A 10,233-nucleotide genomic window follows, 5' to 3' on the forward strand; every position below is an offset into this window, starting at 1 on the left:
GCATGATTTCTTTACTGCAATTCCCACTTCTAACAGTGAGACTCAAAAACTCTAAAAAGAGTTTGTTTGACCCTGCCCATAAAGTTTCAGATCCTGGTCTTTTCTAGGACTGACTTGCTGACTTTATCATCAAACTATAACTGACTGATAACACCAACTATTCATGAGACTCATAAAGGTAATCAGGAGGCATCTGGAATAAATATTTGTAATTGAACTTCTTTGTGAGAGGAGAATTAAATTAATGGTACTGTAAATAACGGAGTGCAACTGAATATAACTGAGAAATAAATTCTGAAGGACTTTCTTCTGCAGGATCAGAAAAGTGCTTGTATCTAAGGCATCTATACGAAGATTCATTTTCAAATTTTTCAGACTAAATCAAGCCTCTGAAACAAGGTGTTTAGCTTTCCAAATTTTCTGCTGTTTCAGCCATGAGAGGTCACTTCTGTAATGCATCTATAACAAGATTTTTTATGTTCAATGCTTTTGCTATAGATAAAAGTCTCTAAGAAAGAGACTTAATTCCCAACCAATAAGAGAGAATTTCTCAGAACACGTAGACTTAATAAATGAAACTCCATGCTGAAGCTGAAAGTTTCCTCCTTAATGTACAGTACTTTGCACAGCATCCATACAAGAGAATGATCTCAGAAACAGTGGTAGCTTACAAACACTTCCTAATAACTAGGTATCTATGTACTTACAGTGATCCTCTAGCAACTAAATCATCATGTGATAGTATTGATAAATTTGAGGCATTGCTTGTTTTTGTCTCAAAAGAAATACAGAACAGATGAGTTGGAAGCAAACTTTTGAGAAAGAGGAAATTAAAAAACAAATGAGAAAAGTTCATTAGTGTCACTATCACATAAAGTTTAAGTCCGTTTTCTAGGCTCCAGTATTAGAGTTATGCAAAAGTGCAACTTTCGTGCTGACTGGAACAGAATCTCAATGTCAAGGGAAGGTGAACAGGATTTCCAATACCGCCTACAAAAAATGAATAGCAAGCTGGTTATCCTCAGTTCATCTGCTATATGAGTCAGCCCTGACAGGACTTGAATCTGTGATCAAAGGGGGCATATAAATCAAAGTTATTAAGGATATAATGGAAGGAAGTACAAGCAAATCTAAGAATTTCCATGAGGAATTTTTTGGGGGGAAACAAACAAACAAATAAAAAAGGAATATAAAATAATGCTTTCCAATTTTAAAAATTGCAAAACTCCATAGTCTATTATAGATATGAAAGATTAAATCTGTGAGCACTAGAATGTTGATGGTTTCACTGGTCAGTGTGTAAAGAAGAAAAGACATGAATATGACAAGGCTGGAATTCTAATCCAAGAATAAAGACAAATGAAGAACAAAGACACAAATATAAGAAACCTAGAGAGAAATGATGTGGGACTTGGAAATGAAAAACAAACACACACAAAACAAACCACCACCAACAACAACAAATGAAAACATAAAATCACTTACGCCAGGTATGGTTTAAAAATATTAGGTAATATGTGGAAAATAAATTCATTTAATAATTCAATTTAATCTAAGGATATTATTAACGGAACAAAAGAGAAGGCCAATAAAAGTGTTTTTCCTATGTTTAATAATAATATTACCGTTGCATAGACTCATCACATTCCACTAAATTCACAGGTAAACTTGGAATCCTACAGGATTTTCCATTTTTACAGCCACTGGAGTGTGCTTCTGGTTTTGTAAACAGATGAAGAAGAAAAATTAAACAATTTCTTAATATTTTGCTGAATTAATAAAATTAATAGAGAAATATCATCTCAGTCTTAGAGTCTCATCTCTGAGTTAAATGGTAAACTGGCCATGAATTACTCCATAAAATTAAGCAAAAATAAGTACATACTGTGATGGGTTTGATCCTAAAATACACATAGAAGATTGCATAGTAGGACAACAGTAGTAATAGCGAACAATTATTTCAGGGGGTGATAAGTTTTGCACGTCTTGTACAATATATAAATGGTAGATCAACTAGGAAACAGCGTTTGAATAATATGTGTTTTTGTAGGGAAACAGAGTTGCAGCATGTACACATGTGGCTCATTTTCCAAAGGATTTCCAAATAACCTTGCAAATGACAACACACAGTCCACTGAAAAATTATAGCAGCTCTCCAGCTGTTTAATTTAGGATATGATAAATGGCATTTCTTTGCAACTAGAAAGGATGAGATTCAAAATAAAGCTGAATATCTGGCCTGTTCTTTCTGTAATTTCACAGTACGGTTATCAGAGACTGTTCAATCTGGACTAATTGAAGAAAACTTCAGTGCTGTTGGAAACAGCCCAAATGTGTATTTGTGAAATACTGTTTAATTTCAACAAGGAAGACAAAGAATCCTTTGTATTTTGCTTGAAATAATCACAGTAACACCTCTACAAAAAGGAAGTAATATGTTAGAAAACTCAGTTAGGTGTGATATAAGTTATCCTCATGAAGCTTAATGCATTCATACAACGGGAAGTAAATGAAAGATATTACATCTGTAATGTCAGTTCTTACCAACAGCTATGCAATGGCAGGACTAAGAAACAAATGGAGGACCATGAAAAATACTGTCATGGAAAATATCAAACAAATCCATTTTACATTCTTGGGAATGGTGAATAGTTCTGCAGAGCTTTTGGTTCATATTTTTTTTTTATCAATATCTAGTAAAAGATTAGACCATACAATTTACATGTGATCTGTAAACATCAAAAAGGGCAGGGGAGGTTGGAACTGGATGGTCTTTAAGATCTTTTTGAACCCAAACCATCCTGTGATTCTATGAAATTCATAGACCATTAGCATAGAGATTGCATATAACTCTTTCTAAACCAGAATGATAAAAGGTGTTTCAAAACTAAAGTAAAAATGTTTTGAAGAGTTTGAAGAATTCTCTTCCCATCTATATCAAAACCTTTCTTTAGAAGTGCCAATGTCTATTTTCACTCAAGGAGTGGAATTAGACTTTAACCCATCAAGAGCCAGTAGTTTGATTAATATTTATGATCACAAGGTAAAACAGGGTTCATATTTAGTATCTTTTCATCATCAGCTGATAGATTCCTTTATCAGTTTCACTCTCCATACAGTTAACTGAGGCTATTTATTTATTAATGCTATCTTTCAGGTATTGAAATATACCTGAAATTCTTACTAAGCAAATATAAAGGCATTTTAGCAGGACTATGTCTCTGCTTGAAATGGCTGGTTCCTAGCACTAAATAAATGCACAGAGTAAAACAAAATAATACCAATCTATTATTTGTCTCCACTCTTGATATTGTTGTGATCTTTGTACAAGGAAGTACATGATAATTAAACTAACACTCTGATCCTGACTGCAGTAGAGTCCAAAAACTGAAGCAAGAGTTTCATCCAAAACTAACAATTACACCATTAAGTGCAAGATCACAGAATCACAGAAGGGATGAGGTTGGAAGGGACCTCTGGAGGTCATCAAGTCCAACCACCCTGCTCAAGCTGGGTCACCTAGAGCAAATTGTCTGGGACAACGTCCTGGTGTCTTTTGAAGATATCCAAGGAGGGACACTCTACAACCTCTCAGGGCAACCTCTGCCAGTGCTGTCGCCTGCACAGTAAAGTATTTCCTGGTGTTTAGATGGAATCTCCTGTGTTCCAGGTTGTGCCCATTGCCTCTTTTCCTGTCACTGAGCACCACTGAAAAGAGCCTGTCTCCTTATTTCCCGTCAGGGAAATCATACACATTGATAAGATCCCCCTGAGCTTCCTCTTCAGGCTAAACGGTCCCAACGCTCTCAGCCTTTCCTCATAGAAGTGCTCCAGTTCCTTGGTCATCTTGGTGGCCCTCTGCTGGACTCTTTCCAGTACGTCCATGAACATACCAGTAGTAGTTTAGGAATAGAAAAGGAGTTGCATCTTTTAAGAGCATACAGTTAGCAGTCAGGTCCAGGAAGACAAATTCTGTTTTTTCTAATATGAATTTAAAAGAAGTAATGTGGCTTTCATTCAGACTTCAGCAATTGATTATTATCTTTTCTGGATTTAAACTGCTTGCTATAATTAATGCTGCTCCCAGGTAGTTGCAAGTTTAACAAGTAGCATTTACCCAGCATGTCATCATAGGTCTCACCGGCCATGATAGCAGCATGGGGTCACATTAATACAGATCAAATGGTCTTGAAAAAAATCTTCAATTATAAATTCCTCTCTCCAGTTGTTTTGTCTTGCAAATAAATATGTTGCAAAAGTAGGAGAAAAGGTTGCAAATGCAAATGTTTGTCATCTTCCAATTGTCTTGGATTACCAGTGGATTACCTGTTCTTATTTTATGTAGATTAGCCTTCACCATTCAAGTAAATCCATAATAAGAAAAGTGTTTCAATGCAGTATTTGAAGCACCTGCTACAGTACAGTGTGTTTAAAAGCCTGCTCCCACAGTCAAAACACTTGTCCATACCTGGATTTTTTTCTCCTCTTGATACTGCAGCTGTCTTCTTGGTTTTAACAGTATTCACTTCAATGTTCTTTCCAGCCCATCATATCTCATCTCAGCCATAGCAATAAGAAATTAATAATAATAATGTTTAATTTGTTCTTTTTAGTATACCTTAAAGCAAAAAGATGGGGTAAGCCATCTTGTTATCATCTTTGTTACCAGGTGAAAATTAGCAAGATAGTAGATATGTTTACAAAACTTTTGTGGCCTCCTGAAATAGTTGTGGACTACCCAAGCCAAGGTGAAAAACTCAGTACCTACTTAGTATATCTGATATCTATCTAAACATAGCTGAGGACTAAGAGGAGCTGACACTATTGGAAGCCATAATTTCAGTCAAGTCCAAATTTTACTCTGGAGACAGCTAGTTGACTCTTTGAGAACAAAGAGAGCACAGGAACAAACTAGCAGGAGTGTAATTTGCACAGTCAATGGACCAATGCCCTGGAGCAAAACTGGGAAATAAACTGACCATGTAGATGCGCTCATTCCTTAATTGTTTGTTTTCATGCTACATCTTGGTATTTAAGAGAACATTTTAGATACCTGCTAAAAATTATCGGGTAATTGATACACCAAGTTAATGACTGAATTAGAATAAGAAACTCGTTAAGTCTCAAGTCACTTCAGTTAATTTGGCTAACTGGTGAGAAGAAGGGATGATTAGTAACTCTTCTGAAGGCTTAAAGGCTGAAGAATCAGCTCTTCTAAGAGCTGACAATTGCATGCCTCCTTGAAGTAAAAGATGTAGGTATATGTATCTTGTTTTCTCTAACAGAAATATATAAAGCTATGAACGTTTTTCTAGATGTGTTTATATAATGTAATATCCATAAATATTCCTGAGTGAAAGAGAAAATATATATTAGTGAAGAATTCAGAGATGAGACAGCTATGACAAGCACACTTATATAGGCTAGAACAAGCTGACCATGTATCTCATTTCCAGTTCTCAATATAATGTGTATGCAACCATATTTCCCACCCTTACAGTTTTAGCTCTGTTAGCTTATCATGTGTTTTAAGAATGTCTTCATAATCTAACTTATTACTGCTAAATGTATTTTCTTTAAAATTAGCAGCTGCACTATTTATTAAATAGTTATTTTTACATAGGTGGGATTTTGCACTGTTGATAATCACTACACACTGCTTTAAAAAAAAAAAAAAAAAGATATAAAAGCCATAGCAGTCATGCAGGCATCATTTCAGTAATGACTCATGCCATTGCTCTGGTGTTCTGACCTCACTGTGCCTCCCTAGATCAAGTCTGGCATTATAACACTGATAACTCTAACACTAACAGCCCTCTTGAGACCAGTTGAGGCAGCTTGAGATGATCTCAGAATGTTCAACATCCAAGTCTTGAATAGTATCTGATTCATGAGGAGCATACTTCCGACAGCTAAGCACTCTCCTCCAAAGTGAGCTGTAAGTCTCAGAGGTGAGTAAAGAGTGAAAAAGGCAGGTAGATGTCAGAAAAGCTTGATCCTTCTTTGTATGACACTTGGCCTGATTAAAGTTAGTGAATATCTTATGGGTACATAGAGAAGTCACAAATTCACAGTGCTCTGATTTTGTATTCTCACAAGGTTAGGATAGGTTTTGCAGCTCTGTTTTCTCAACTCCATAAGCATAAACACTATACAAAAAAAAAAAAAAAGAGAGAGAGAAGGAAAGAAGACGACAGAGAGGAAGGAACCATTTAGAAAACACATAGGCCATTTGTTGCATTGGTGGAGAAACAGAAAATGAGTTTTTCAGCCTTCCTTTTGTGTAGCTTGAAGCTTTGAAAAAAAAAAAAAAGCTACATTGTACTTGTCCTTATACTAATAATGAAGACTACAATTGAATCACAGAAGTTAAAGCAGGATACAAAGTATTACTTTATTATTATTTTTATTTGCAGACAGATAATTTTACAGATTTTATGCTAAATGAAACAAAAATGGGGCACAAGGGAGTACATTCACTAATATTGTAAAGCCGTATGTTCCTAACTCATGGTCTTTAGCAATGCCAAGAGGTTACTACAGGCCTTTTCACCTCTAGAACTCTAAATTATCTTATCACAAAATAAACGAAAGCTCAGTTAAGTGCTAAGAAGATTATTACAGGTTTAGAAGACAATGACCTTTTGACCACCCATTTAAACAAGTTTGACCAAATAATAGCAATAAACTATTACAATACAGTGGATGTTTAATGTCAGAAATAAAATTATGTGTGTATTGTAATTTTTGATTAATGATCAAAGTCTGATTCTCTGATTCTTGAAAAAAAAAATTATATCCATACTACCATTTATATGCAAATATATTTTAAAATATAGGTTTATTTGCATGCAAACTTAGACATAATTAAGAACTACTCTAGAATACATGAAGGCAAAGAGAGGGTGACATTGTTCTCTCTTCACACCTACTCAATCAAATGAAAATGAATCTTACATTAAATGCAGTAAATAGGCTTGTCATATACTCCATAATTTTTTTTGAAGGTCCAGTCTTGAGAAGGTTGTCTCCTGAGCATCAGAGCTTCCAGCTGCATATTGCTACCATTTTTAAACTACATTGAATGAGAATGACTAAGCAAACATTTAATCCATCTGTTTATTTTTTTGATTGTGACAATTAAGAGAGACCCTCAAAGATCTGCAGTAATTATTGACCTGGATCTTCTCACTATAACATTTCAATACCATTAACTGAGATAATAAATAAAATCACATGCTTAAAAGAGCACTTCTGGGATCCAACTGGTGCTCCAAAAGAAGTTTGCATAACATAACAAAGCCAATGAATGTGATTTTCATAAATTTGAGTGGATCAAAGTTTTACAGATGCCTCAAATCAACTGAATTGCAAGGTCACTACATGGCACTTCTCTAGTGTTGTGTTTGCATAAGCAGAAGAGGTCTGGGAGTTTGTACAGGGTGTCCCAAACAGAGAAAAAAGGATAAAGTCTCTTTGTTTTATATGGCACTTTTTCAGAGGTTAGTGTGATGTGCAAATAGCTGAGCAAATTAGAAAAACTAAAATCTTTGCAGTAATTCTTGAGAGATCAAAATTTTAGGACTTCAATTGCTACACCATAGTGATGGTGACATGTTGAACAGCAAGGAATAAAATGGTATGGATGCTGGGCCTTACTATACATCCAGTGCTGTTTTTCTCAGACACATTAACCCTCGTATTTAACACACCCAGAATACTCATAATTAAACAGCAATTGCATCTTAACTACTATGATTGTATGTGATTTTAAGCTGGACATAAATGCTACTGAGAGTCAGACATCTTTCTTTCTGAATCATTAAGTTTATATAAGAAAGCTGTTCTCCAAAATATAAAAGTTGCTGATTTTGGAGATCAGAAATTAAATACACGTATATTTCTACTACATGTACAATCATCTACTACAGAAAAAGTGTCTATATAATGTAAACCTTTATTTGAAAAAAAAAAAAGCAATTTTGTGACAACACAAAGTAGATTTGTATTTAATTTAGCTATTCTCTATTATGTTGACGTATTTGCATATACTAATATTTTTTGTTTGTTTGTTTGTTTGTTTGTTTCTTTAGATCAGGGAATTTTTAGCCGTGTCTTTTGTACACAATTGTGGGAATACAGCTAGGCTACTTCTTTTAAGGCAGTATACCTTAAATGCTTCCACTGAACTGCTTTTCTGACAAGAATTTAAAGCTGACGGATCTTACTGATTTCGTTGTTCTTGATCAAACATAGAAGTTATCTATATTGAAAGCAACTGTTTTGACTTTTTATGTATAGAATAGGAAGACATTTTCTGTAAGGACTGTTATCTGAAATATATAGATAGATCCTGGAACTAAAAAATTCAGGCCATATGTCCTGGTTTCAGCTGGGTTAATTTTCTTTGTTAAAGGCTCATATGATGCTGTGCTTTGGATTTTTGATGAAAATAGTGGTGATAACACACAATGTTTTTATCTGTTGCTGAGCAGTGCTTACACTAAGTCAAGGACTCTTCTGGTTCTCATATCCCAGCCAGCGAGGAGGCTGGGCATGTGCAAGAGTCTGGAAGGGTACAGACCCAGGACAGCTGACCCAAACTGGCCAAAGGGATATTCCATAACCATTTGATGTCATGCTGAACAATAAAACTGGGGGGGAGTTGAACAAGGGGGCGGACTGCTGTTGCTTGGGGACTGGCTGGACATTGGTCAGCTGGTGGTGAGTTACTGCATTGTGTATCACTTCCTTTGTTTATTCTGTTTGTTGTTATTTATTTTTTTCCCTCTTTTTTTTTTTTCTTTCTTTCTAAACTGTCCTTATCTCAACCCATGAATTCTTGCACTTTTTGATTTTCTCCTCCATCCCATGGGGGTGGGAAGTGAGTGAACAGCTGTGTGGTATTTAGCTGCCTGCTAAAGGTTAAACCACAGCATCATAGCATTTAAAAATACAAATATTTGAATTCTTCCCTTTTGTATTTAAGTGATTTTCCATTCTTTTACGAAAACAACAACCACACACACGAATAGTTTCTCAATCTGTGTAATTTTTTGCAGTGCTTCAAATATATTTCCTCTAAAAATGTGAAAGATTTACTTCATTTTTGTTGTACAGACTGTAATGAAATAAAAGTTGACAGATATTGCCACTATAACGTGCTTTCACTAGTCATCTCAAGCGAACTCTGGGACTGATCATTCATATCATTATAGTTCAACATAAGAAGCTTGGCATATGGTAGGATACCATAAGACAGTGACACTTGCATGACGCAGAAGTCAGTCATAGGTCTGATATATAAACAAGACTTAGAGATCTTAGTCCCTCTTTGAGGAGCACACACCACACGAGAAGGCTTTTTATTATATTATTTTGTTTGCCTAGTAAACCTGACTGCACCTAGTGTATCCAGGATTTTACAAAGTGATGTAGCTTTTGCTTACCACTGTACATTTGGCTATAATGAAAATCTCGGACAAGTCTCTATTTCTACTTTTTTTGCCAGTCAAGGGAAGGCAAGTTATCGCTCACAGCCTGTGTACAACTTTCACAAAGCTGTTTAATTACTTACCTATGGAGACTTTGATAAGCTTTCTCATACATCCTGTATCTCCTGTTTTCACACAAAAACAAGATTTAGAGTTAGGTCTTTTGCTGTTAAAGTTGAAGACTGTTTGAATCCCAAATAACTTTAAAAATAAACCTTTGTAAACTTCCTATTTAGTCTTAGTTAAAAATGGTGAATTATGTTGGTCGGAAATCAGTAAAAGTAGGTCTGTCAGCATACCTCTTCACTTAGTATCTGAGCTCTAATTGATTGTCACTGTTCAACACGAGCCTCTGGATCATGGTCCACCTGATATACATTAGACCAGCTATATTCTGTCACAACACCCTTTTTAGGCACACAATATAAACTAGTAATCCACATCATTAAAATTTCAGAAATATTTTCCTTTAAAAGATGTCTTGTCAATCTGTAACATAAAATTAGCTAGGAATGTTAAATCATTTTTTCAGTGGTTCAGTACTGTGTCTAAGGATCTTTCCTAAAATGTATAATAATAATAATAATAATAATAATAATAATAATAATAATAAAGTAACTTTGTACTAGTGGCTCCACTATTTGTGATCTTGAGAGGGATTTTCTTGTCAAAACTGAAGAATGAATGAAAGATCTTCAGTTCTTGTAATTTTCCTGATGGTTTATAGAGATGGAATGAT

This window comes from Anser anser, assembly GCF_964211835.1.
Source record: "Anser anser genome assembly, chromosome: 1".
Classification (NCBI taxonomy): domain Eukaryota; kingdom Metazoa; phylum Chordata; class Aves; order Anseriformes; family Anatidae; genus Anser; species Anser anser.